Source organism: Pelodiscus sinensis, chromosome 29, assembly GCF_049634645.1.
Source record: "Pelodiscus sinensis isolate JC-2024 chromosome 29, ASM4963464v1, whole genome shotgun sequence".
NCBI lineage: Eukaryota > Metazoa > Chordata > Testudines > Trionychidae > Pelodiscus > Pelodiscus sinensis.
In genome coordinates this window covers 7,552,207-7,578,557 of record NC_134739.1, presented here as the reverse complement: position 1 = coordinate 7,578,557, position 26,351 = coordinate 7,552,207, and the positions used below count along the sequence as shown (strand labels likewise).

At 48.4% G+C, this 26,351-nt stretch overlaps 1 protein-coding gene across 3 annotated transcripts in view; it reads right to left on the bottom strand.

The window, feature by feature from the left end:
• Positions 1-15,469, bottom strand: part of MPP3 (MAGUK p55 scaffold protein 3) — a 73,644-nt gene extending 58,175 nt beyond the window's left edge. For 2 of the 3 annotated variants that reach the window (XM_006125715.4, XM_006125717.4), the window contains exon 1: positions 15,273-15,469. The gene's annotated coding sequence lies outside the window, so the exon portion shown is untranslated. The remainder of the gene's footprint in view (positions 1-15,272) is intronic. The other variant, XM_075911285.1, reaches the window with a different exon arrangement.
• Between the last annotated feature and the right edge of the window lie 10,882 nt (positions 15,470-26,351).

Genomic DNA, 26,351 nt, shown 5'->3' with positions numbered 1-26,351 from the left:
GTGGCCTTTGCTGGTTTAGCAATGTCAGATCTCCCGGGGGTTTTATAGAAGTGACTTTACTCTCTGTATACTGATTTCAGAATGGTATTTGCATTTCTTTCGGCTTTGAACTGTCTAATTAGTCCACCTGGGTATTACCAAAGACAACATCTCAGTTCTCTCAAGCTCACCACTATAGGCAGAACTAAAACATCATTTAATCGTGTAGTAGTTGATTCGGTCAGTTTTCACACTAAGGGTATGTCTACACTACCACCCTAGTTCAAACTAGGGTGGTTAATGTAGGCATTCAAAGTTCCAAATGAAGCCCAGGATTTAAATATCCCGGGCTTCATTTGCATCTTGCCGGGCGCCGCCATTTTTAAATCCCCGTTAGTGCGGACTCCGTGCCCGCGGCTACACGCGGCACGGAGTAGGTAGTTCGAATTAGGCTAATTTGAACTACCATTACTCCTCATGGAACGGTGATATTTAAATCCCAGGCTTCATTTGCAACTTCGAATGCCTACATTAACCACCCTAGTTTGAACTAGGGTGGTAGTGTAGACATACCCTAACAGTGGGTGAACTGAGGGTCAGAATTATGAGTTTAGCTAAGGGGGGTTGGGCCCAGAAAGTCAGGAGTCTACACCGGTGGTTTTCATATTGGTCATTACTGGGTCATTGACTGTCAGGGGCAGGGCTGCAAGGGGGAATCAGCTTCCTGCCTGTCCCGGCCCCACAGAATGTGCTGTGCTCCAGAAGCGGCCGGCGACAGGCCCAGCTCTGGGGGGGGGGGGCGGGGGAAGAGCACACAGGGCTCCGCCGCCCCTCCCATTGGCTGGGAACCTGATGCCGTCTGCTTCTGGAGGGCAGCCTGGTCTGTGGTGCCAGGAAGCCGTTTTAGCCCCCCGCTGCACCGCTGACCAGGAACTGCTCAAGATAAGCTCCAGCCCAGACCGACCGCAGCCTCCCCATCAAAACCAGAACCCCCTCTTACACCCCCCACTTTGCAGCCCACCCTCTAGTCAAATTATGCTGGGTCGGGAGCATCAACAATTTTCTTCAACTGGGGCATGAGAGAAAACGTGGGAAAGCCCCCGCTCTACGGAGCTATGGAAAATTCTAACCGTAGCTCATCTCCCAGTGTAAGCCCCCTACCCCCACCCCCACCCCCCTGGAAGTTCTTTCCTGCCATTGCTTTGGTTGAACAAGCCTCGTCTAGACTGTAAACTGTCAAGGGCAGGGTCTGACCTCCATATCTATCCCTTGCACTGGGCGAGCACATGGTCCCAAAGAACCATCATGAAAGAATGTGACATAGCTTACACAGAATCTCATTTCCTTAGACCAGCTGTTCCCAACCACTGGTCCATGGACCAGCGGTGGGCCGTGAACCCTTGCTCGCCGGGCCACGGCATTCTGTCAGGCCACGCCCCCGGCCGCGAATGAGCCTCGCCCGCTAGAGTCCCTCACACAGAAGCAGGGTGAGTAGCACGAGGGGCAGCCAGGGGCGCGGAGGCTGCAGTCGGGACGTGGGGAGGCGGTCCCTACTGGGGCAGCCTCACTGTGATTCCAACTCCGAGGGCCGCTACACCACATGGAGGGTGGCTGTCCAGGCCGCCGGGGCCAAGCACCTTGCAGTGGGCGGTTGTCTCGGTGACCAGGGCCATGCATAGCACCGCACAGCAAGCTAAAAAGGGAAGGCAATACGAACGCACTGGCACATCTCTGTGAAAACGTGAGAGCGTCTAGGAAAAAATTTAAATGTTTGCTTCACTGTTTGCACTTTTCGGTCCCCATTTTGATTCCTGGTGCTGAGAAGGCACATCTGTACCTTGGCAACACCCCAATCTGCTATTAGTGGATACACATGGCTTCCCCGTGGCTTGAAATAAATGTAGCTGGGTGTGGGGGGGATACTTCTGCGACAAGATGCTGAGCAGGAATTGCTGAGTCAGCTCTCTGTCACTCCAGCTCCAATTAATGGAGGTAAATTGGAGAGGACTAGTGCAGCGTTTCTCAACCAGCAGTACAAGTAGCCTTGGGGTACTCGAGAGAAGTCAGGGGGGTTCGTCAACACAACTGAAATGTGAAGAAAACTGAATTTTTGTTGTAAGTTTTACAGCGCTGTATTATTTTCGTCCTTTTTTACACCCCAAAATTTCATCGCCCGCCTGGCTACGATCAAGTTGTTTAAACAAATGTGTTGCAATGGTAGAAAAAAATGTGTGTGTCTGAAAACTGTAGGTACCGAGAGTACTTATAATTTTTTTTTAAAGGGGCACTTTATAAAAAAAGGTTAAGAAACACTGAACTAGAGGAACCTCATAGACTCATAGACGTTAAGGTCAGAAGGGACCATTATGATCATCTAGTCCGACCCCCTGCATCCTTATAGGCGAAGGCGAAAGAGCTACCCGGCTGATTAGCCTAGGACTGGCGGCGAGGAAGGAAGGAGAGGGAACAGTGCTCCCTTCCTGGCTTCAAGAAAAAGAAGCCCCACTCAGACTGGAAATGGCCAGAGATAGCTGATGGGTTTTACTGTATAAATAAACTGCATCAGTAATTGCTGAGCCAGAAGATCTCCGAGTGGTTTTTGAAGCCGAGCAGAGGTAGGTCCAAGAGCGGCTCTGCTGTGCCCTGTTATACCTTCCCATCGCTATAGTAAAAACAAATTGGGGCAGCCTCACCGGGCTCCGGGTCCAGCTCCGGCGCTACGGAGGGCAGCTGCTCTGGCCACTGGGGCCAAGCACCGTGTGATAGGCGGCTGTCCTGGGGAGCCCAATCGCCTCCCTCCGCGCATGGTGGGAGCCTCCGCCTTCCCCCTGGTTTAGGCCAGCTGAGGATCTGCCCCGAGCTTTTCGGAGAGTTTTTAATGGAGTCAGGCCAACCATCGCCAAGAAATTTAGCTGGCATGTTCGTGTCGGCTGAGTGGGGAGCCTTGTTACTGCACAATGTCATTGCACTCCAAGAACCCTAGTGCAGATACAATTATAGCAGCATAAAAGTATTTTTGTCAGTACAGCTGATTTGGGTTGGGGGACTGGTATCAGATGTACGGGAAATAACGTTTTTTGTCAGTAGAAGCTGCATCGTCAGTAGGCGGGTTCACTGGCACAGCCCTATTGGCAAAACTTCGGTGGAGGACTGTCCTTTGGTACCCAGTTCTCAATGATTTCCAATGGGAATCAGCTGCTTTTGCCTTTATCAGCGGGCTCAGAGACTGGGGTGGCTGGGGCTGAGCAGGGGATGCCAATACGCAGACGGCTAGGGTGGGGTAAGAGGGCAGAGGCTGTTCCGGGCAGTGGGAGGGAGAGAGGGCCGGCCTGCATGATTTTGATCTTCCACACTACGTTTTTCTGCCTTTAGATGTCACATTATTTGGGGAAGAGATACTTCACTATTCGTTTGGCACAGCTTTCCTACTGCTATCAGAGGCGTAGCCGTGTTCGTCTGAATCTGCAAAAAACAACAAGAAGTCCTGTGGCACCTAATAGACTAACAGATTTATTGGAGCATAAGCTTTCGTGGGCAAAGACCCACTTCGTCAGATGCATGTAGTGGAAATTCCAGAGGCAGGTATAAATATACAGGCATACGCAGGGCTGGAAAATTAGGCGATCTACTCGCCCGTGGCAGGGCTGCGCAGCTTGGCGAGCCCTGGGCATAAGAAAAGAGTTCAGGTTAGAGATAACAAGGTCAATTCAGTCAGGGAGGATGAGGCCCACTTCTAGTGGGCTAGCCAGCTACAAAAGCAGTTTCTCCTCTCTTGGTGTTCAAGCCTCCACATCAGCTGCTAGAAATACTTCAAAGAGGCAGCATCTCGCAGAACCCAGGGTCAGCTGGGGAGTCCCCAGCTGATCCTGGGCTCCGTGCGGCATTTCAAAGCAGCAGCGTCACATGGAGCCTGGGAACAGTGGGGGAATCTGAGTCCCCTGCTGACCCCAGGCTCCATGCGGGCACTTCCGCTTTGAAACACACAAGAGCCCCCACTGGGGCTCTTCTCCATTTCAAAGGAGGAATGCGGAAGTGCCTATCGACTAGTCGAGTAGTCAATGGAAATTCCATCGACAACTTGACTAGTAAATTAATCGATATTTAACATCCTTACCACAGACAGTGAAATCTAGTCTCCTCCCATGACATCTATAGAACACAGAGTAAAAGCCCACAAAAGACCAGATTTCATGGGAGAGAACAGCATTTCTCAAACGAGGGGGCGGGTCCTGACCCAAAAAGGGGTTGCCATCCTTACTTCTGCACTGCAGCTAGCAACTGCGCAAGGGCAGCAGTTCTACAACCCCCCCCCCATACAATAACTTTAGGACACACACCCCTCTTGTTTTGGGTCAGGACCCCGACATTTACAACCCCATGACATTTCAGATTTAAGTAACTGAAATCATGACATTTACGATCCTGTGACCATGAAATTGACCAAAATGGACTGCAAATTTGGTAGGGCCCCACATATGACCCAATCTCCAAAGTGCAGCTGTGGGGTGCTGCAGCATGCCCAGGTTTTCAACTTCTTTGCCGCACACCTATGTCGTCTGGGATTCTGGCTGCCAGCTCCGGGATCCCAGTCGACCACTGGCCTCGCACACAGGGGCTCAGCTGCCTGGCCACTGGACTTGGGGCCCAAGCTGCCGGGCCAAAGAGGGCACTTAAGGGGCACAGACAGGAGTAAGGGAGGGGTGCATCTCAGCACCCACTCCTCCCCCTCCAAAAACTGTTCCAGCGCCACTGCCTTACAGGACCTGTAACGAATGCTAAGAATTTCCTCTGAATTGTTTTCTTTATTGGGATGCAGCCTTCACGGATACCAATTATAAAACAGGTACGATGCTCGGGCTGAAGCTGATTCAGGAGTTACCTCAGCAAGTCACCAGCCAGGTTGTTTTAAACTCAGGCTGTCAACTGACCTGTGTTAACGCCTGCCATTAATGCAGGACAGGATTGCCACGATCATTTTGTAAGGCGTTAATCGCAGGCGTTAATGCTGCGCTGCTCCTTTGAAGTGCCACGCCGGCACTTCAAAGGGGCAACTCAAGCGGAGCTGGGGATCAGCAGTGTTTTCTTACACTGGACAAGGTGTTTAGTGGTCATTTTTGAAGGCTGGGAAGTGTTGTACAATAATTTCTGTACTGTGGTTTCTAACGAAGCATAGAGCTGGAAGAGACCTCAGAAGGGCATCAAGTCCAGCCCCCTGCTCTAGGCAGGACCAATCCCAACTAAATCAACCCAGCCAGGGCTTTGTCAAGCCGGGACTTAAACATCGCTAGGGATGGAGACTCTACTACTTCCTTAGGTAACCCATTGCAGTGCTTCACCACCCTCCTAGTGAAATAGTTTTTCCTAATATCCAACCTGGACCTCTCCCACCGCAGCTTGAGACCATTGCTTCTTGTTCTGCCATCTGTCACTACTATGAACAGCCTTTCTCCAGCCTCTTTGGAACCTCCCTTCGAGAAGTTGAAAGCTGCTCTCAAATCCCCCCTCACTCTTCTCTTCTCTTCTTCATTCAAGCTTCCCTTTTTTAGTGTAGACCTTTAGTCACCTCCTGGGGTCATAGGTGTCCAAACTGAGTTTCAAAACTGTTTTTAACAGACTCAAACTTTCCACCCTCTCTGGTTCTCTTCTTCCACCAGTTTCTTCCCCACTTATGCAGGGTCTCTACCTGCCTAGAGAGCATAAGAACGGCCGTACTGGATCAGACCAAAGGTCCATCTAGCCCAGTGTCCTATCTAGCCAGTGCCAGATGCTCCAGAGGGAGTGAATACAAAAGGTAATCATCACATGATCCCCTTCCCTACGTAATGGTTTCTACCTAGCCCTATTTCTCCCATAAATATTCATGAAACACCTTACTGCCTGACACCAGCACCAGCTTTACTTTTCAACATGGGCATAGACCTATTTGAGGGTAACCAGTGGGTTGGAAACAAGCACTTGATCTTGCAGAGCAGCTCCCTTATCGCATGTGACTGACACCAACGGAGATCAAAGAGCCGGGGTTCAGGTTAAGATCAACTCTTTGTTGATCTCCGCATATTTGAAGATGTGACTGTAACAAGTCATTTTCCTTCCCCCAAAAGCTGGTTTTGCCAGTCCGCTTTCTGGCATGCTGGACTCTCCGCGTTCAGCTTTGTGAGCGAAGCACTTAGCTGTAACAAATTTGGGATCAATATGCTTAGATCAGCGGCAGACAAGATACAGCCCATGGGCCAAATCCATCCCGAGGCCTGAATATGCTTAGATCAGGAGCAGGCAATTTACAGCCCACAAGCCGAACCCAGCCATGACAGGACCCAGAGGGCCCTCAGGCAGGGAGCAGTCCCATGCCACTCAAAGCAGCTGGCTGCTCCATGTGCCCCTCTGCATTGGGGGGGGGCGGAAGAGGGAAGGAGAGGAGGCTTTGCACACTGCCACCACCCCCAGCACAATCTCTCAGTTGCCATTGGCCAGTTCCAGCCAATGGGAGCTGAGCGATTGCACTAAGGACAGGGCAGCTCCCCCCACCCTGGCAGCATGCAGCATAGAGAGGCATATAAAGGGGGCATCCAGACATTTTGAGCCTGGGGCTGCAGTAAGCAGGGAGCCTGTCTGAGGGTCCCCCCGGGCTGCTGGCCAGGAATCGCCTAGATAAGCACCCCCTGGCCACAGTCTGCCTCTGGCACCTCCCCACTCCCATGCCCCAGCTCCCTGTCCGAGGTCATCACCCCAACCCCGCTGCACCCCCAGGTCCTGCACCCCCTCCTACACTCCTTCCCAGGCCAGAATCCTCTCCTGCACCCTTCCCCCCTTCCAGACCATGCACCCCCATCCTCTGCCCCGGCCACAACCCCCTCCCACACCCCGCATCCCCTCCTGCACCCCATCCCCCTACCCAAGCTCCCTTCTGCATCCAACCTCCGGGCCAGACCCCGCATCTCCTCCATAGAAAAGTGCAGCCCTTAACCACTTACCAAAATCTTGGGAGTGGTCCCCCCTCACCAACATTACTGCCCTCCCCGGCTTAGGTTACCATGCCCATGAATCTTTGAGGTCTCTTTGGAGTCTTCATTTGTACAGTTGCCACCCCCTTCCTTAAGCCCAGCCCAATTCCTTTGCCGCAGAGTGTGTGTCCTACATACTTTTCTCATTCAGTGCCCTGTGGGATTTACTTCCTTTTCAGAGTCTACTTTTTGGCATGGTGAAGAACATTTTGCAGTCTGTCACCGACGTGCTGATCAATTTCACTCCAAATCGGTGTGTTTCACCTGCTATATGTAGACTGGCATGTACTGCACTTTGTACATATTTGTCCAAGAGTACTTTTCTAATGGAAACTATAGCGGACATCAATGAGACAAGGTGGATGAGGGAATATCTTTTATTGGACCACTGGTGGTGCACATCTGCACATGCTTTGGTGCACATAAAATGTATTCTGCACATGGGTGGAAAAAATTAGAGGTTGGAGAGAGACTAGCTTCTCACTCTCACCACCATAAGCTGGTCCAATAAACAATATTCGCTTCCTCACCTTGTCCTTCTACTCTCCTGAGACCAACACAGCTACAACAATACTGCCTGCGTACAGCTGATTTCAATAACACTTTAATAAACAAGCTATGAAATCTAATTAAAATACCGAGTGCCTGTTAAGAACCACCACACAAGTGGTACAGTACCAAAAACAAAAAAACAAAAAACAAAACAAACAAACAAAAAAACCACACACTTCTAACCTCTACATTACAAAATTGATGTTTTGAACATGATCTTAACTACTAACTCTAAATGTTTCTTATAACAAGGATCATGAAGTTTGCTTTTGCACACACTCATCTATAATCAGGATCCTAAACATTTACACGGTCTTTTATCTTTTGAGGGCTGAACAAAATTATATCAGTTCAATTCAATTCTGATTATTGCAGGACTAGTAATAAAGCTCCAGTCTTTTTCAGCTCAAGCAGTATTGTACAGGTTAAACTTCTCTCGTCCAGCACCCTGGGGACCTGACAGATTCCGAATGAGAGAATTTTCCGGACCACGGAAGGTCAATATTTTCTAGCAGCTTTACCAGCACTTCCACTACTTATTGGGCTGTTAGAGGACATTTAGGGGTAATTTAGAGCTAAATAACAGCACAGAACACTTAGAGATAGAACTCGTGGCTGTAAACAAACTTTATGGGACCATGGGAAACTTGGCCACACCCATTAAAAAATCATTCCGGATCATGAATGTTTCTGGACCACAGAGTTCTGGATTAGAAAGGTTGATCCTGTACATATGGAGCTAAATTCTATGCTTGTGCACATTAGTGTAATTTATTGACTGAAAATTTTTCATGGCTCATGGTTTGAGGGTCTGTTAGTTGCCACTGTTAAGGACTGGGGAGTGTTTAAATTGTAGCCAGAGTCTGCTGACTTTCAAAATGCAGCCCAAGAAAAGTTGAGGGTTTTTTTTTAAATAATAGGAGGGAAGTTGTTTAGTTAGGATATCAGGTTTGGATAGCAAGATACAAGACTATTCTTACTCCTGGATGTGAGCAATATAGTTAGAGTTAGATGACGGAACTTTATAACACAAAGATTTATGATAAACACTATTAGTGGCATTAAAAACAATGAGCAGTCCGGTGGTACCTTAGCGACTACCAAATATCTTAGATCACAAGCTTGCATGAGTAAAACCCACTTCAGAGGAGTTGGGAGTGGAAATTACAGAATCTTGTAAATGAATTCCAGTTCAGCAGTCTCCCTCTCCTCTGTAATTGCTGAACTGGAATTCATTTACGAGTTTGACACCATCAACTTGGGCTTGAATAAAGACATTAACTAGTTCACGCATTACAAAGGCAATTTCCCCTGCTTTCCATATTCACATTTACACATCACAAGATATGAATGGGACATATGCAGCCTGACTCCATGAGCATCATTAACATGGTCTTACAATTGACGGGTAACTGTTTTTGCTGTTGTCTATCCTCTGGATTCTGTCATTTCCACTCCAACTCATCTGATGAAGTGGTTTTACCCATGAAAGCTCATGATCTAAAGGTGCCACAGGTGACGCCTTCTTTTTAAAGTTACAGACTAACATGGCCAGTCCTCTGCAACTTTTTACTGCTGATGACTGATGCTCTTGGAGAAGACAGCCCTAGAACCTACAAAGGGAGAGGTAAATCTTGATTTAGTCCTAAGTGGAGCACAGGAATATCACTGAACCGCTCAGTGATAATGACCATAATAAAATTAAATGTAACATATTCGGGGAAGGGCATGTGGAAAGACCACCACACTAGCACTGATCTTCAGAAAGACGAGCTACGCAAAAATGAGGACGCAAACTAGATGGAAATGAAAGGGAACACAAGAGTGAAAAGTTTGCAAGGCACGTGGAAGCATTTTGAAAGCATCATGATAGAGGCTCAAATTAAATGTAATGCAGACATGCATCTGACGAAGTGGGTCTTTGCCCACAAAAGCTTATGCTCCTACACTTCAGTTAGTCTATACGGTGCCACAGGACTCCTCATCGCTTTTGCAAATTAAATGTAAACACCCAATTAAAAATAGCAAGAGGGAAAAGGCCACCATGGCCGAACAAGAGAATTAAAAAAACCCATTAGAGGCGCACACACACACAAAAAGTGGAAGTCAAACTCTACTGAGGAAAACAGAAAGGAGCAGAAACCTGGACAAGTATAATTAGGCAGGCCTAGGGATGTTAGCAGCTAGCCGGCTAACCATTTAATGGATAAGTGATTGCTTAACAGTCCTGGTTAACTGAAACACATGCATCCCCTGCATGCTCTGCATTTTAAACTCAGAGTGGTAGCTGACCTAGATCCATCCTGCTGGTCTGAGTTTTAAATGAAGGGCACGCAGAGCAGCTGCCTGCTACCCCACACTGCTGCCTCTGATACAGAGGCAGCAGATGGGAGCTGGTCCATGCAGGGAAGAGGGATGTAATAGTGTAGTCGATTAACCAATAAGCAAAAGCTTACATGTTAATGCTATAGACCACCCGCATTCTCCCACCCCCACTAGTACATTTTTTAACAGGCTAGCCTGCAGCCCGGCTCAGTCCCAGCTTGCGCCAGGTCCAGGACCTACCCCTGCTGCGGCTCTGCAAGTAAAGTGTATTAGGAGCCAGGCGGGCAGGCAGGGACCCTGGCAAAGAGTGGCAGGGGGCTCCTCGGGAGTGGTGCCAGAGCGCACCGGCTGCCGGTCCCACCCCTGGGTACTACAGAATAGTCAAGTAACCGATAAGAGTTCATGAGGTTCATCGATTATTCAATTAACTGATATTGAACATCCCTAGCAGGGAGTCGGTTTAAAAACCAGCTCCTGCCTGCTGCCCCAGAGCTGCTGCCTCTGTATCTGCCGTGGGCAGCCAGTTTTTCAACTGGTTCCCTTTGCACCCCAGCTACACTTGCCTGTCTACGCTGCTGCCTCTGATTCAGAGGCAGCAGCATAGGGTGGCAGGGGGCTCCCCGGGAGTGGGACTGGAAGCGCACTGACTGCTGGCCCCATGCCCGGGGGGAGCATTTTAGTAACTGTGTAACCACTGAAAATTGTTGTGGCAACACGATTACTAAAAGAAACAACATCTAACATCCCTAAGCAGGCCACAAAAGAATGTGAAGAGCAACTAGCCAAAGACTCAAAAACTAACAGCAACTTTTTTTAAGCACATCAGAAGTAGGACGCCTGCCACACGGTCACTGGGACCAACAGATGATCCAAGTGCTCAAGGGGACTGAAGGAAGACAAAGCCATTGCAAAGATGCGAAATCCAGTCTTGGCTGCAGAGGGTATGAGGAGATTCCCACACCTGAGTCATTCTTTTTAGGTGACAAATCTGAGCAATTGTCCCAGACACTGAGTGTCAACAGAGGAGGTTTCAATTAAACAGTAAAAGGTCCCCAGGAGCAGATAGTACTCACACAAGTATGAAATTGCTGAACTATAAGCCGTGGCATGTCAGTTAAATCAGCTTCTGCATCAGCTGACTGAAGGATAGTCAACGGGACACCGATTTATAAAAAATAAAAATAAAAAACACTCCAGAGGCAATCCTGGCTATTGCAGAGTGGCAAGCCTAACTTCGGTATCAAACAAACTAATTTAGTAAAGAACTAAATGATCTTAGTTCTGAGACATGGATGAACGAAGTTTGTTGGGGGAGCGTCAACCCAGCTTTGTTAAAGGGAAATCATGCCTTATCAGAAGAGCACAAAGAACATAAGAACGGCCACATTGCGTCAGACCAAAGGTCCATCTAGCCCAGGATCCTGTCTGCCGACAGTGGCCAACACCAGCTGCCTCAGAGGGTGGGAAACACAACAGGTAATCATCCCCGATCCCTCTCTTGTCATCCATCTGCAGACAAAAAGAGACTAGGAACACCATTCCTACCCATCCTGGCTAATAGCTATTGATGGACCTAACCTCCGTGAATTTATCCGTCTCTTTTTTGAACCCTGTTAAAGTCCTAGTTTTACCACATCCTCTGACAAGGAGTTCCACAGGTTGACTATGCACTGAGTGTAGAAAATTTCTTATAATTCTTCGAGAGCATCAACGAACATGTGCACAAGAGTGATCTAGGGGATCTAGGGGATACAGTGATCTAGGGGATACAGTGCGCTTGGACTTTCAAAAAGCCTTTGACAAGGTACGTGACCAAAGGCACTTAAGCAAAAGGAAGCTGTCATGGGATAACCGGAAATGTCCTCTCCTGGATCAGCTAACTGGTTAAACAAAGGAAACAAAGAGTAGGAATAAATGGTCAGCTTTCCGAATGGAGAGAAATAAAATAACAGTGTTGCCCAAAGATTGGTACTGGGTTCAGAGCTGTTCAACATATTCGTGACCAATCTAGCAAAAGGGTTCAGAGGGGCAGCCGAGTTAGACTGTAACTGGACAAACTTAAAAAACAACAAATAGTCTAGCAGCACCTTAAAGACTAACAAAACATGTTGATGGTCTCATGAGCTTCCGTGGGCACAACCCTCTTCTTTTTTTGGGACTGGACCTTTAATACTTCATTCATCTGATGAAGTGGGTTGTACCCACGAAAGCTCATGGTACCATCTACATGTTTTGTTAGTCTCTAAGGTGCTGCTAGACTATTTGCTGTTTTTTAAGTTTTTCTAGAAAAAGGTGAGGTGGCAAAGTTTGCAGAGGATATAAAAATCAACCAAGAGTTACAGAGGGATCTCACAAAACCGGGGGACTGGGCCGCAAAATGGCAGATGAAACTCAGTGTTGATAAATGCAAAGTAATGCACATTGGAAAACATAATCCTAACTATGCGTCCAAAATGGTGGTGTCTAAATTAGCTATTACCAATCAAGAGAGAGAGATCTTAGAGTCATTGTGGCTCATTCTCTGAGAACATCTGCTCCATGTACGGCAGCAGTCCAAAAAAAAAAAAAAAACCCCCCACAACCCTGACAGAACGTTAAGAACCATTAAGAAAGGGAGAGATAAGAAGACAGAAAGCAGCGGCGGATATAGGGCAGGGCGACTGCCCCGGGCCCCACGCTTCAATAGGCCCCATGCACGCGCTACTACGTCGGCTGTGGCCGTGGCGCATGCGCTTCAATAGGCCCCGTGCCCTGAGCCACACAAAACTCTCAGCCACCCCTGACAGTCAATATCATAAAGTCTCTATATAAATCCATGGTACACCCACCAGAAGCGGGAGGGTGAGATTCCAGTCTCTAGTCTGAATCAGGAGCTCTCACAGCCCATGTGAGTGCCCTAACCACTGGGCAACCTAGCTGCAGTGGTATGAGTGGGTGTCTCCCTTGTTCTGATCAGATATTTCAGCCTGGATCTAGGAAATCAGGTTTGGCAATAACAGCAAGGTCTCCCCACGCCAGATCAACACACTAACCATTCAACTGCATTACCCCCTGGGCTTTGCTGGTGAGTACCTCTTGTCATAATATTAGTTGTCGATTCAGTCCTATGCCTTTAAGATGACTAATATATTGAGGCAAAATTTAGCATTGGGCAAGCAAATTACAATACATCAGGGCATCATTTCAATACTGAAGGCATTCACTCACTGAGATGCACTCTTTCTTTCATACGGGATTCTCTCCAAACCCTAGTTCCATTTTAATCCTATTTTGGCTCTATTATTATTTGGGCAGAAGATGTAAACAGCTTCACAGGCTACGGAGCGGACTCTTTCTGTTTCTTATCCAGTATGGATAGAGTCCAGTCCGAACACCGCTCCAACTCAGTTTAGTCAGCCAGTTCGTGGGTGGACCAAACAGAATCTTTGAACAGGATTCTGGCATTGTTTGGCCTGTCCACATTGGATGGCTGAACTAGATTAGAAACTGGTTTTGCTCGAATAGGTTTATATAGTTTCCAAACGAGATTTGTGGCTTATTGTGGAATGACACATCCGTACTGCGGATGTATTTTCCAAGATGGACTGTTTTTCAAAAACAATTGCATTTCAACATCTTCTCGGAAAATCGCTACCTCTAACAGATCACGAAAGGGGTATGAATTATAATATTTTGGGTGTTGGAAATGTCATGGATGGCTTTTGTTAAACAGGACTTCAGTTTTTTGGAGGCTAGGGATGTAAAATCCCATTTCATTGGTTAATCGGTTAAATATATTGTTTGATTAACTGATGAAAGGGGGAAGGAGTAGGGGCTGCTCTAGCATCCTGATCAAAACAGCCCCTGCCTGCTGGGCCCCCCTAGCCTGAAGCAGATAGAGGCTACTCCGGCCAGAATGCTGGAGCAGCCCCGTCTGCAGCGGACCTCCTGGTTAACCTTAACCAGTTAAACATCCACATCTTTAACATAAGAACGGACGTACTGGGTCAGACCAAAGGTCCTTCTAGCCCAGTAATCTGTCTGCCGACAGTGGCCAACACCAGGTGCCCCAGAGAGGGTGGACCGAAGACAATGATCAAGCAATTTGTCTTCTGCCATCTCTCTCCAGCCTCTGACAAACAGAGGCCAAGGACACCATTTTATCCCCTGGCTAATAGCCTTTTATGGACCTAACCTCCATGAAATTATCTAGCTTCTCTTTAAACTCTATTATAGTCCTAGCCTTCACAGCCTCTATTTATTGGAGACATTGTACTTTGTCTACCAAAAAAATTCAATCTCTGGCTTACCTAACCTTTGAGTTAATTATGGGATTTAAGGATAGTATTTTACCGTATAATGACATCAAAAGAAATTGTTGTCTGGGAGCTATTGGTGTCTTAAGCAAGGAGTCCCTTAAGCACTGAAAAAATTTAATATTCAAATCCTAGCATGCAGTTCTATAATGTGATGCCTTGTTTGGTACTTAAATACCACAGTGACAGGGGGTCTTAAAATAACCTATACCAGATAAACCATAAAATACCTTAACACATAAAAGAAGTGAAATGGCAGGAAACCAATTCTTTTAAAATCGCACACCTATCAAACAACTTGAGTCTTTACAATCTTCTGATAACCCTAACTTGACTGGCTCAGATTATTTTTAGCATAATCCAAACCTATCATTTTAAACCTTCAATTATATTTTAATTAGCTGGGCCTCTTGCAGTCTCCATGGGATCCGGATTATGAATTAAATGGACTGGTTCGGCTGCTGCTAGGCTTTCATCTCCGCACAAGCATGTTTTCGTGGGGGCGGCGGGGGGTCTATGTAGCAGAGGATGCCCACCACCAGGCTGCAAATGATAGGACACTAGAACTAGAAAGGACCTCGAGAGGTCATCGAGTCCAGTCCCCTGCCCTCATGGCAGGACCAAGCACCTCTCTAGACCATCCCTGAGAGATGTCTGTCATCAGGAGCAAAACAAAAAATCCAGCCCGCTTGCCCTGGACACTCCGTCTTTGTTTGCCCTTGCTGAATTCCTCAGCTGGGTGGGCAGAGGGAGTTGCCCCCTCTTTGCCTGGAGCTGCTCCATGCGATTCCCACCAGGCTCTCCGCTGCCTCGCCCATGTGAGCGAGGCTGTGCCGGGGGAGCGCCTCGCCTGGCCCGGGGAATGCATCAGAAATGCCCCCCCAAGACGTGCCCCCCACGGTCCGAGCGGGATGCATCGGAGCAGACGCCAGAGCCCCGGCCAGCTCCCAGGGCCCTGCAGCGGCGCCCGCAGGTGCAGCGCGGGCCAAGCCGGAGCCAGCCTCCCCGAGCCGGGCGCGGGCAGCGGCCCGACCCAGCGCAATCGCCTCCCCCGGGGCCTCGGCGGGGGAGCGGAGCGCGCTCCTGCCGCGTCCCCCGCTGCCCGGCCGGGGGTCGTTACCTGCCGGCCGACGGGGCCGGAGCTCCGTGCTCAGCTCCCCCGGCTCTGCGTCCCTCCAGCCCCGTGCGCGCCTCGCTCATGCGCCCCTTGCGCGCACCGCCTCCCTCCCGTCCCCCTTCTCGGGGCGGGGGGGCTGGAGCGTGGGCTGCCCCCCTCCCGGCCCTTTGTGCACCAAAGGAGAAGCCGAGCCCCAGCTGGAGGCGGGGGGCGCCAGCCCCGCCCAGATGTGCGGCATCAGGGCATGCCCCGGGGGGTTGGCAGGGAGCGGTGCCAGCCCACAGCGCCATCCGGCGGGCACAGGCGCGGCGCCCTGCCTCAGAGCTAAGATACGGGGGGGGGGGGGACTTTTTTGGGAGGGGGGCTGCTAACCCACAAAAAAATCAGTCCGGTCGCACACAAGCGAGAAGGGGGGGGAATCAAACCCCAACCCCCTTCCCTGACGTGGCCCCGGACTGAGAGGCTCCGTCTACACTATGTCTAGTCTTTTGAGCACGCCCCTGGTTTCAAAATGTAACGGGCTCTCTCGCTATTCCGACATCCCGGTGAACCTCCTTCCACGAGGAGTCAGGGACGTTTCGGAACCGCGGGCTATTTCGTAAGAAGTGCTGTAGAGACCGCGCCAAATTTCCAAATGCGCTGTTTCGAAATGGGCTCGAAATCAGCTACGCAAGGTGTGGAGCTCAAAGTGCGGCGCTTCTTTCGAGCTACGGGTGCAGTGAAGACCCACCCAGAATGAGAGAGACAGCTCCACATTCCCCTCACACACCAGAGCCTCAAGGCGTGGGGGGGAGCAAGCTAGTAGATTTTGTGTGTTCCAGCCCCAAAGGAAAATGGCAGGCGGACTGGAGCGCTAGCGTGGGCTCCCCTATGCTGGGGGGAGTTCCCGAGACTCGAGGACTGGATCCAGGCAAGCTGGGGGCTGCATCCCGCCCCTGGGGCCTTGTGAGCAAATGACGCCTAAGCGACAGATGAATGTAGGCCCCTAACAGAGCAAACTTTCAATCTGTTGGCAGGGAAAAGTTATTTACTTGTTCCCATAATATAAGAACTAGGGGCCACCCAATGAGACTAATGGACAGCAGGTTTAAAACAAATAGAAGGAAGTTATTCACGCAGCACATAGTCAATCTGTGGAACTCCCTGCCTGAGGAGGTTGCGAAGGCTAGGACAATAACAGGCAGGGCTCGCCAAGCGGCGGCAAGCCCCACTCACCAGCCGCGTGTTTCTGTGAGCTGCGCATGCGCAGACCGTGCTGCGCCAGCTGTGCTGGCTTGTAATCTACTCACCACGGGCGAGTAGATTACGTGATGTGTTGAGCCCTGACAACAGGGTTTAAAAGAGAACTAGATACATTCATGGAGGTTAAGTCTATTAATGGCTATTAGCCAGGATGGGTAAGGAATGGTGTCCCTAGCCTCTGTTTGTCAGAGGGTGGAGATGGATGGCAGGAGAGAGTTTGCTTGATCAGTACCTGTTCGATTCACCCCCTCTGGGACATCTGGCGTTGGCCGCTGTCAGCAAACAGGATACTGGGCTGGATGGACCTTTGGTCTGACCCAGTACGGCCGTTCTTACATTCTTAAGGTTCAGCTCGGAGGGATCCCTGCAGCATGGAGTCCCGAGGGGTGCAATGGGGTCATAATGTTTACGTGTCTTTCTTTGAATTGTTGTTTGGGGGTTCCAATTCCCCGCTCCTGCCCCCCCCCCCCATACACACACACACATCCAGCTTTCTGTAAGACATTTTCCAGGAAGAGGCTCTTTCGGAAGGTGTCTGTGGAAAACATGAGTGGAGGCAACATGCGCATTTACTATTAGAAAAAAGTGACTTTTTAACAAAATACAGGACTATGTAGCACTTTAAAGACTAACAAGATGGTTTATTAGATGATGAGCTTTCATGGGCCAGACCCACTTCCTCAGATCAAATAGTGGAAGAAAATAGTCACAGTTTTCTTCCACTATTTGATCTGAGGAAGTGGGTCTGGCCCACGAAAGCTCATCATCTAATAAACCATCTTGTTAGTCTTTAAAGTGCTACATAGTCCTGTATTTTGTTTCAGCTACACCAGACTAACACGGCTACATTTCTGTGGCTTTTTAAATTATTTTTGTTGCAGTAGCACATTAGAAGCCTCATTCCAGGATCAAAATCCCATTGTTTTGGAGGTTCTATATAGATGAGTTCTTACTCCGACACCTGTATAATCTGTATAATATGACAAGAAATCACCAGTGGAGAAATTCAAACAGAGGAGATTGTACAACAGGACACGGTTGTGACATATCACGGCTTAGCCACTGTCAGATATATTGGAAACATCCAGTGTCCTCTGTAAGCTGTGCGCTTGGATAGCCACCCAGGAGAGACTCAAATGCCGTCCAGCTCATCAGCAGAGCACCCACGGCTGGTAGCATGTGTTCCTCCTGGTGGTACACATCCACACATCACAAAATTTATTCCACGCATGGATGGGGAAAAAATTAGAGGGAACAATGGAGACATCACAGAAAGTTTTAAGGAAGGCTTTCAAAGATGATATAATCAAGGGCAGCGTTTTGGGAAAGCATTGGTGTGGGGTCGGCAGCCCTGCAAACATGCTTATCTTGGCTTGCTTATCTTCCCGGTCTCCCGCCAATAAGGGAGCGAGGGAAAAGTACTTGGATTCCATGCATGCCCCTCACTCCTAGCTTGTGAAGAGAAGGGGCAGAGGAGTAACTCACAGAACTCAAGTACTTTCCCTTCGCTCCCTTATTGTCAGGGGAACAGGAAAAAAAGCAAGCCCCACTGACCCACACACCCACTCAATAGCTTCCTGGATTTTTACTGGGAGCTACTCACATGGCAGAAGGCATTAAAGAGATTGAAGGAAAACATCACGTGAGCTGCTATCACTGGCAGAGCAGAAGCAGGAACTGACACCTTGCTAACATTTGAGTTGATAGATTGGGCAAGGCTAAGCCATAGAGGGCATTAACGGTAAAGAACACGGGTCTACATGGGAGGCGGAGGAAAAGAGCGAGCCATTGGAGTGATCAAACGGGACAGGGAACATGATGAGTAGTCAGAGCAATGAGCCAGGAAAATGATGCTTGTGGCAGCATTTTGAATGGATAGACGAGGGGGTAAGATTGTGTTTGACAACACCAAAAAGGACAATGTTTTAGCAATCAGAGAATGAAACGATGAGGGCTTGAACCAGAGTTTTGAGCAGTGAGGGGAGAAAACAGGAGTGAATTTCCTTCTAAGCAAAGAAAGGCTGGAGTGTACCCTACAGCTGTGTCTACACTGGCCACTTATTCCGGAAAAGCGGCTGATTTTCTGGAATAACTTGCCAACTGTCTACACTGGCCCCTTGAATTTCTGGAAAAGCACTGACGATCTACTGTAAAAAATCAGCTGCTTTTCCAGAAATACTATGCTGCTCCCGTTCAGGCAAAAGTCCTTTTTCCGGAAAACTGTTCCAGAAAAGGGCCAGTGTAGACAGCACAGTAGTGTTTTCCGCAAAAAAGTCCCAATCGCGAAAATGACGATCGGGGCTTTTTTGCGGAAAAGCTCATCTACATTGTCACGGATGCTTTTCCAGAAAAAGTGCTTTTCCGGAAAAGCATCCTGCTAATGTAGACGCACTTTTTCTGGAAATACTTATAACGGAAAACTGTTCCGTTTTAAGCATTTCCGGAAAAGGGTGCCAGTGTAGACTACATGTTCACATGGCTCCAGCAGCCGTTGAACTTCTCTTCTAAGGCAGGGGTTCTCACAAGAATTTTTGTGTTGGCCTTACACCCACTCTTGCTGGTCCCCGCTCTGACAAGTTTTCCTAAAATCTTGAATTACCTTTAGGAAAAACAAATGAATGTGCACATGGACATTTCCAAATCATTGTAATTTATGTAGGGCCTTTTTTGGCAGTCTCAATAATAGAAGTAATGTACAGTTCTCTCTATTCTTTACTGGACCTGAACAAATCAAAATGCTTTTCATGTCCTTGTGTCTTTGGTGGTTATTTCTTTTGCTTTTTGGTTGCTTTTTTGAAGACTTGCTAGCTACAGGTTGAACCTCTCTAGTCTGGCACTTTCTGGTCTGGCATGATTTGAGTTAGCTGGATGTCCACTTATCATGGGTGTGGCCAAGTTTCTAGCAGTCCCATAAAGTTTGTTTATAGCCACCAGTCCTGGCTCTCAGGGTATGTCTAGACTGCATCCCTCTGTTGGCAGAGGGACGCAGATTAGGCAGGTCGACATTGCAAATGAGGCAGAGATTTAAATATCCCGCACCTCATTTGCATAAAAATGGCCACCACATTTTGCCGACTCAGCACTTTGTCGGCAAACGAGGCAGTCTAGAGGGGGACCTGTCGAGAAAGAAAGCCTTTTCGACAGACCCCTTATGCCTCCTGAAAGAAGGTTTACAGGATCTGTAGAAAAAGGCTTTCTTTCTCGACAGGTCCCCCTCTAGACTGCCTTTTTTTGCCAACAAAGTGCTGAGTTGGCAAAACCTGGTGGCCATTTTAATGCAAATTAGGCACGGGATATTTAAATCTCTGCCTCATTTGCAATGTCGACCTGCCTAATCTGCATCCCGCTGCCGACAGAGGGATGCAGTCTAGACATACCCTCCATGTTCTGTGCTCTTATTTAGCTCTAATTTATCCCTACATGTCTTTTAAGAGCCCAATAAACAGTGGAAGTGTTGGTAATCCTGCTGGACAATATTAACCTCCTGTGATTAGACAAATTCTCTGTTTCAGCATAGGGATGTAAGAGACCAGTCAACTATCCGATAAGCAAGAGCTTATCAGATAGTTGACTAGTGATGTGAATGGTCACTCCCCCCCGCCCCACACACAACTTGCTGCCTCTATCAGAAAGAGGCAACAAGGGGGAGGAGCAGGAGTTGGTGCTGGTGGGAGCCAGCTTAAAAGTTGGTTCCCCCTAGCACCGTCTCCGCACGGGGCAGGGGAGGTAGAGGTATAGCAGGATACAGCGTGAGCAGGGACTGAAGCAGTCTCTGCTGCGCCACTTCTGCTGAGATTCTGCTTTTGAAATGTACAAGAGCCCCAATGGGGCTCTTGTACATTTCAAAAGGTAGATTCCCGCACCCTGCAGGGCTTCCGCTTCTGAACAGGTCAAAGGTGGAGGCGCCCTTATAGACTAATCAAATAGTCGATGGAAATCCCATTGACTATACGAATAGTTAATTCATCTAAATGTAACATCCCTCGTTTGGCACCAGTCATGTCCTAAGGGTGCCAGACTAGAGAGGTTCAACCTATTGTAAGTCTGATGCTGTGAAAACTGATACCTGAAAGTTTGTTAATATCGCTTTCTCCAGTGGACTTACTAGCTAGCTGGGAGGCAGTGTAAAGTGACATTAACAAACATACGACTATTGGTTTTCAAAGCACAGCCCCAGCAAGCAGGGGACAGATTAAGACCTGGATGGAGACAGAGGCAGCCAGACTGCAGCAATGAAGGAGTGAGTCCAAGGTTGGATATATTTGCATATGTACTTGCATGTACATGCCTTAAGTTGCGGCCCTCAGGCCCAGATGCCTCCCAAATACCCCCAAAGTAAATGAAAGCTGTAAATTTGGGTGGGAAGAAGATTGCAGACACCAGAGCACAGGTGCCTGCAATCCACCAATCCCTAATGGACCCCGAACTCATCATCCCAGAGGCCCAAGTCACGGTTCAACCCTTCACGGCAGACTCTTTGGACCTGCCAACAGCCAAGTTGCCTGTGATGTACAAGGGCTGGCAGGAAGTTGGACTTTTGCAGACTATGATGATTATCCCGTTCCTATGCTGGTGGGAGAGGACTTGGCCAACCATGTGAGACAGGCTAAGAAGGTGGGAGTGGTCACACGCAGCTGGCCTAAGCAGGCCACCATGCCTGACCCGGTTCTTGAGCCTTTCACAGGAGACCCAGATGGAGGTGGCGGAGCCAGACCCCAGACCAGCGGCTGCAACAGCAGCAGCGGATCCAGTTCCTGAACTCCAGGTGGAACCAGCCCAAGAGCCGGAACTGGTGGAGCAGCCAGTGCCAGGATCGGAACCAGCCACAGAGGGCACCTGCAGCGGCAACTGCGCCTGCGCAAAAGGTGCCGCCGGAGCCTGCAACGCACCCCAGTGCACCTGCCGAGAGTGGTTCACCGCCAGCAGAGACACCCCCATCACCTGCACCGCTTCCGGAACAAGTCAACACAACACAACTCAGCGGGGAGCTGATATCTCCAGCATCAAGCAAGCAGTTCCAGGCAGAGAAGGAAACAAATGAAAGCCTCAAGGGAGCTTGAATGGTGGCCCGGAGTGAGCCTCCACCTCTTAGCTCTTCTAACAGGTCCAGGTTTGTGGCAGAAAGAGGACTTTTATACAAAGAGACTCTGTTGGACACAAGAAGAACTGGCATCCTCAAAAACAGTTGGTCGTTCCAACTAACCCACGAGCACCCGAGTGGCCATCCTGGGGTAAACAAATCCAAAAACCAATTGGAAAAGTCATTCCACTGAAGGGAAATGGGCAAGAATGTGCCTAGTTATATCCGGTCTTGTGAGGGGTGCCAGCAGGTGGGAAAGCCCCAAGACTGGGTCAAGGCACCTCTCATCCACTCTCCGTAATAAAGGTTCCATTCCGGTGTGTGGCTGGGACTATTCTGGGTCGTTTCCCTAAAAAAAAAACCAAAGAAAAGCAATCTATATGAACTTCCATGGATTTTGCCCTCCGATGGCCTAAAGCAGTAGCTCTACGGAACTCCACAGCCAAAAGCTTGTGCCAGGCACTGACAAATATTTGTGCCGGGGTAGGTTGGCCCTCCAAGATTCTTATGGATTCAGGAACTAACTTCCAGGCAGGAACCATGACACTTTTTTGGAAAGCCCACGGGCTGACCCAGTTGGTGGTCACCCCTTACCACCATCACACAATTGGCCCGGTGAAACAATGTAATGGAACTTTGCAACTATAATATGCAAATTTGTAAATAAACACTCCAATGATTGGAACCTGGTGTCGCAGCAGTTACTGTTTGCCTACAAACATGCTGCCCAGTGGTTCCCAAACTTTTCGGCATCACGTCCCCTTTTTGATTTTTGAGAACCCCCCCCCCCCCATAGCAGCAAAACTTGGGGGGGGGGGAATTGATGGGAGGGCCAGGTTTTGGGAACCCATGATCTAGCCCATCCCAGTTTGGGAATCTTTCCCTTTAAGCTTGTTCATGGGCGTGAGGCTAAGGGGCCATTGCAATTAGTAAAGCAGCCCTTCTCCAAAAACTAACCTCGTGGATTTTGTGGGCAAACTGCAAAACACCATCAAAAACTCTTTAACCCTTGCTCAACAAAACTTACCACAACTTCACCACAACTTACTCTTGTGGTAAAGGAGCTTGGGGTATGCTTCTGGAAGGAGTTGAGGTGATTCTTCCTGGGTTTTAAAATCTCCCAGTGCCAGTGACTCTGTGACGCTGGGGAGTTTTTGTAAGCAGAGCCTATAAAGGCAAGGTATTTTAGGGTCTCTTGCAGGCCCCCATCTTCTGCACTCAGAGTGCCAGAGTGGGGAACAGCCTTGACAGCTCCTTTGAAAGATTCGAGGTACCTGCATATTTAGGGCAGCGTTCCATGTGCTAAGGATCTCCTGTTGCACTTGTTTTCCTCTTTACTGATGTTACTATTAAAACCATTAAAAAACACCTGCTTGCCTTAGCCACACAGAGACCTAATAAAGTGAATGGGACCATTGGGGAGAGAAAAGCAAGCAAGACGTATTGGTTTTTAAAGAGATTTGGGAAGGGGGGGGGGGAACAGGAGCCTTAAAAGCTGGTTCCCTCCAGCACCATCTCCAAGGTGCCGCCTGCCTTCCCCTCTCCCCCCTCCCCATGCAGCAGCAGGGGGTTCAGGGGGTAGGGGAGCTGCTGTGAAGCAGCCTCTGCCCTCAGTGGGCCCAGGTTTGCTGCAGGCAGAGGCTGCTCCAGCAGCAGCCCCTATCCATGGCCAAACTCAGCCTTATCAAGTAGACCATGGATAGGGGCTGTTGGACCCGGCGCGAGCCAGGACAGAGCAAGTCCAGCTCAGTCCTGGCTCGCGTCAGTCCGGGACCACTGTGGCTTTGCATTTTAAATGTAGTAAGAGCTCGTAAAATGCAGAGCCACAGTGGTTCTCAACTCTGTCCCAGCTCGCACCCATCTGGGACCTATCCATGCTGTGGCTCTGCAGTTTAAAGGTCGTAGGAGCCTGGCTTTCACACCCAGCTCCTACTACATTTGAACTGAAGAGTGAGCGTGACTTCTGGACCTGTGCGAGCAGAGAGAAGAGAGCCTTCCCTTATTGACTAATTGTGGAGTTGATACAAATGGTATGGACTGCACAATTCGTCAATTACCTGCCTCTCAACATCCTTAGTTTACATCCAGGCCCTGCTGCACCCCGGTGCTTCAGCCTGGGAGCAGCTTTTGGGGGCTAGGGCTCACCTTGCTTGCCCCATCACTCCGGCCAGGAGGGTGGGGGCAGGGCTTACCACCCCATCCCTTCTGTCCTGCTCCCCCCATTCTAGCCCACCCACCCCCAAAGCCTGGGCCATTGCCATCACTTGTGTATATGTGTGTGTGTGTGTGTCTGTGTGATTGGCTCGCAATGGAGCAGGGATTAGGAAATGTGCGTTGTCCCTGTTGGATACTGCTTGCTGCACGTTTTCCTGAGCAGGCGAGAAATGTCTCTAGGCAGAGGGACTTCCCTGGATTAGCTGCAGCTCAGAGAACGGCTGTTACTAAGGCTAAAAGGAGCGTGCCGTTCCTTTTGTGGGATCCGGATGTATTTCTAATGGACGGCTAGGCAGCCAGACGTCTGGCTGCATTGGCATGCAGTCCATGAATGCTGTATTAATAAAACACAGGCTTGTGCTTAGTTTTGTTCTGCGAATTTGAAGTTCTGCTGAATCAGTCCCAGATTACCAGTGCCTGCTAGCTGCTAATGATTTTTGGTCACCAGCTGTTTGACTTGGAGTACATAAAGTCCTGGGTAAAAGGCTGCCTGTACTAGATCTAAACTTCTGTCTTTCGGTGATGGAAAAATACATTTATATTGATTGCGTGTTTATGTATTCAAATCACAGATAAAGCCAGGAAAAAAATTATACTTTTCTATACAATAAGATCAGAACATAAGAATGACCGTACTGGGTCAAACCAAAGGTCCATCTAGCCCAGTATCCTGTCTTCCGACAATGGCCAATGCCAGGTGCCCCAGAGGGAATGAACAGATCAAGTGATCCAACCTCTGTCATCAATGCCCAGTTTCTGATAAACAGAAGCTAGGGACACCATTCCTGCCTCTCCTGGCTAATAGTCATTGATGAACCTATCCTCCATGAATTTATCTAGTTCTTTTTCCAACTCTGTTAAAGTCCTGGTCTTCACAACATCCTCCGGCAAGGAGTTCCACAGGTTGACTGTGCGTTGCATGAAGAAATCTTTCTTTCTGTTTGTTTGAAACCTGTCACCTATTAATTTCATTTAGTGACCCCCTAGTTCTTGTGTTATAGGGACAAGTAAATAACTTTATTTACTGATTTCACACCAGTCATGATTTTATAGACCTCTGTCATATCCCCTCTTAGCCATCTCTTTTCCAAGCTGAAAAGTCCTTGTTTTATTAATCTCTCCTTACATGACAGTCGTTCCAGATCCCTAATCATTTTCTTGCCTTTTTCTAAACTTTTTCCAATGCCAAGATATCTTTTTTGAGATGAGACGACCACGGCATGCAGTATTTAAGATGTGGGCGTACTATGGATTTATATGGAGGCAATAAGATATTCTCTGCCTTATTCTTTATCCCTTTTAAAAAGATTCCTAGCATTCTGTTTGCTTTTTTGACTGCTCTTGCACATTGAGTGGATGCTTCTGTTACTGCCTCCCTGTTCTGGTATTCAGTCGGGATGTTAGATAGCGTGTAATTGAATAGTTATGTAACTGCATTAATTTTTAGCAGTTATATGACAATTCAGTAGTCCCCAAAACAGAGATAGCAGGGGAGCGGGGCGTGAGAGGGGTGTAGTTGACAAGATTAATTGATAAGCTCAGGCTTATTGGTTAATTGTGTAACCATTTACGCATTGATAACCCTACTATTCAGACTCTGGAGAGATGACACATTTTCCAGGAGAGACAGGAAAATGTTTTCTCTCAAATAAATACTGTTAGCAAAGCAATAATTAGAGAGCTAAAGGAAGTTCTCAGATAATAAAGCCATACAAGTGGCTATTTCAGTATTCAGAATTAAAATCGATTACTCAGCAGAAATTTGCCATTCACACTTACTCCAAAAACTAATAGCTTAATTTGGATGGAGTGGAAACTCAGGCATACCTTTATTTGGAAAGCAGGTTTGGCCATACCCTGAAGCCCCTGCTGGCAAATATGTAGCAAGTATTCACAAGACTTGCCCCATTGGGTTGGGGTGAAAATACTGAAACTGAACTCCAAGCCAACTAAAAGAGTCACTTTCTTTCCCATTCTGACTATTCCAGAAAAAGCAGCTGTAAGTTATTAAAATCTCATTTTAAAAGCATCAATAACCGGGTTAGAAAACTTGACGGAAAATAGATACTGAAATTATTCTTTCCAATCAAGTGTTACTCAGCTTGAACCTCTTTCGTTTGGCGTCCTTGGGACCTGACCATGGGAGGCCAATATTATCTAGGAGCATTAGCAACACTTCCACTGGTTACTGGGCTCTTAGAAGTCGTTTAGGGGTAAATTAGAACTAAATAGCACCAAACGCTGAGAGCTAGGAGTGGTTTACAAATGAATATAAGAACATAAGAACAGCCAGACTGGCTCAGATCAAAGGTCCATCTAGCTCAGTATCCTGTCTGCCAACAGTGGCCAATGCCAGATGCCTCAGAGGGAGGGAACACAAAGGCTACGTCTAGATTGGCATGATTTTCCGGAAATGCTTTTAACGGAAAAGTTTTCCGTTAAAAGCATTTTCAGAACAGAGCATCTAGACTGGCACGGATGCTTTTCCGCAAAAGCACTTTTTGCAGAAAAGCATCCATGGCCAATCTAGACACGCTTTTGCACAA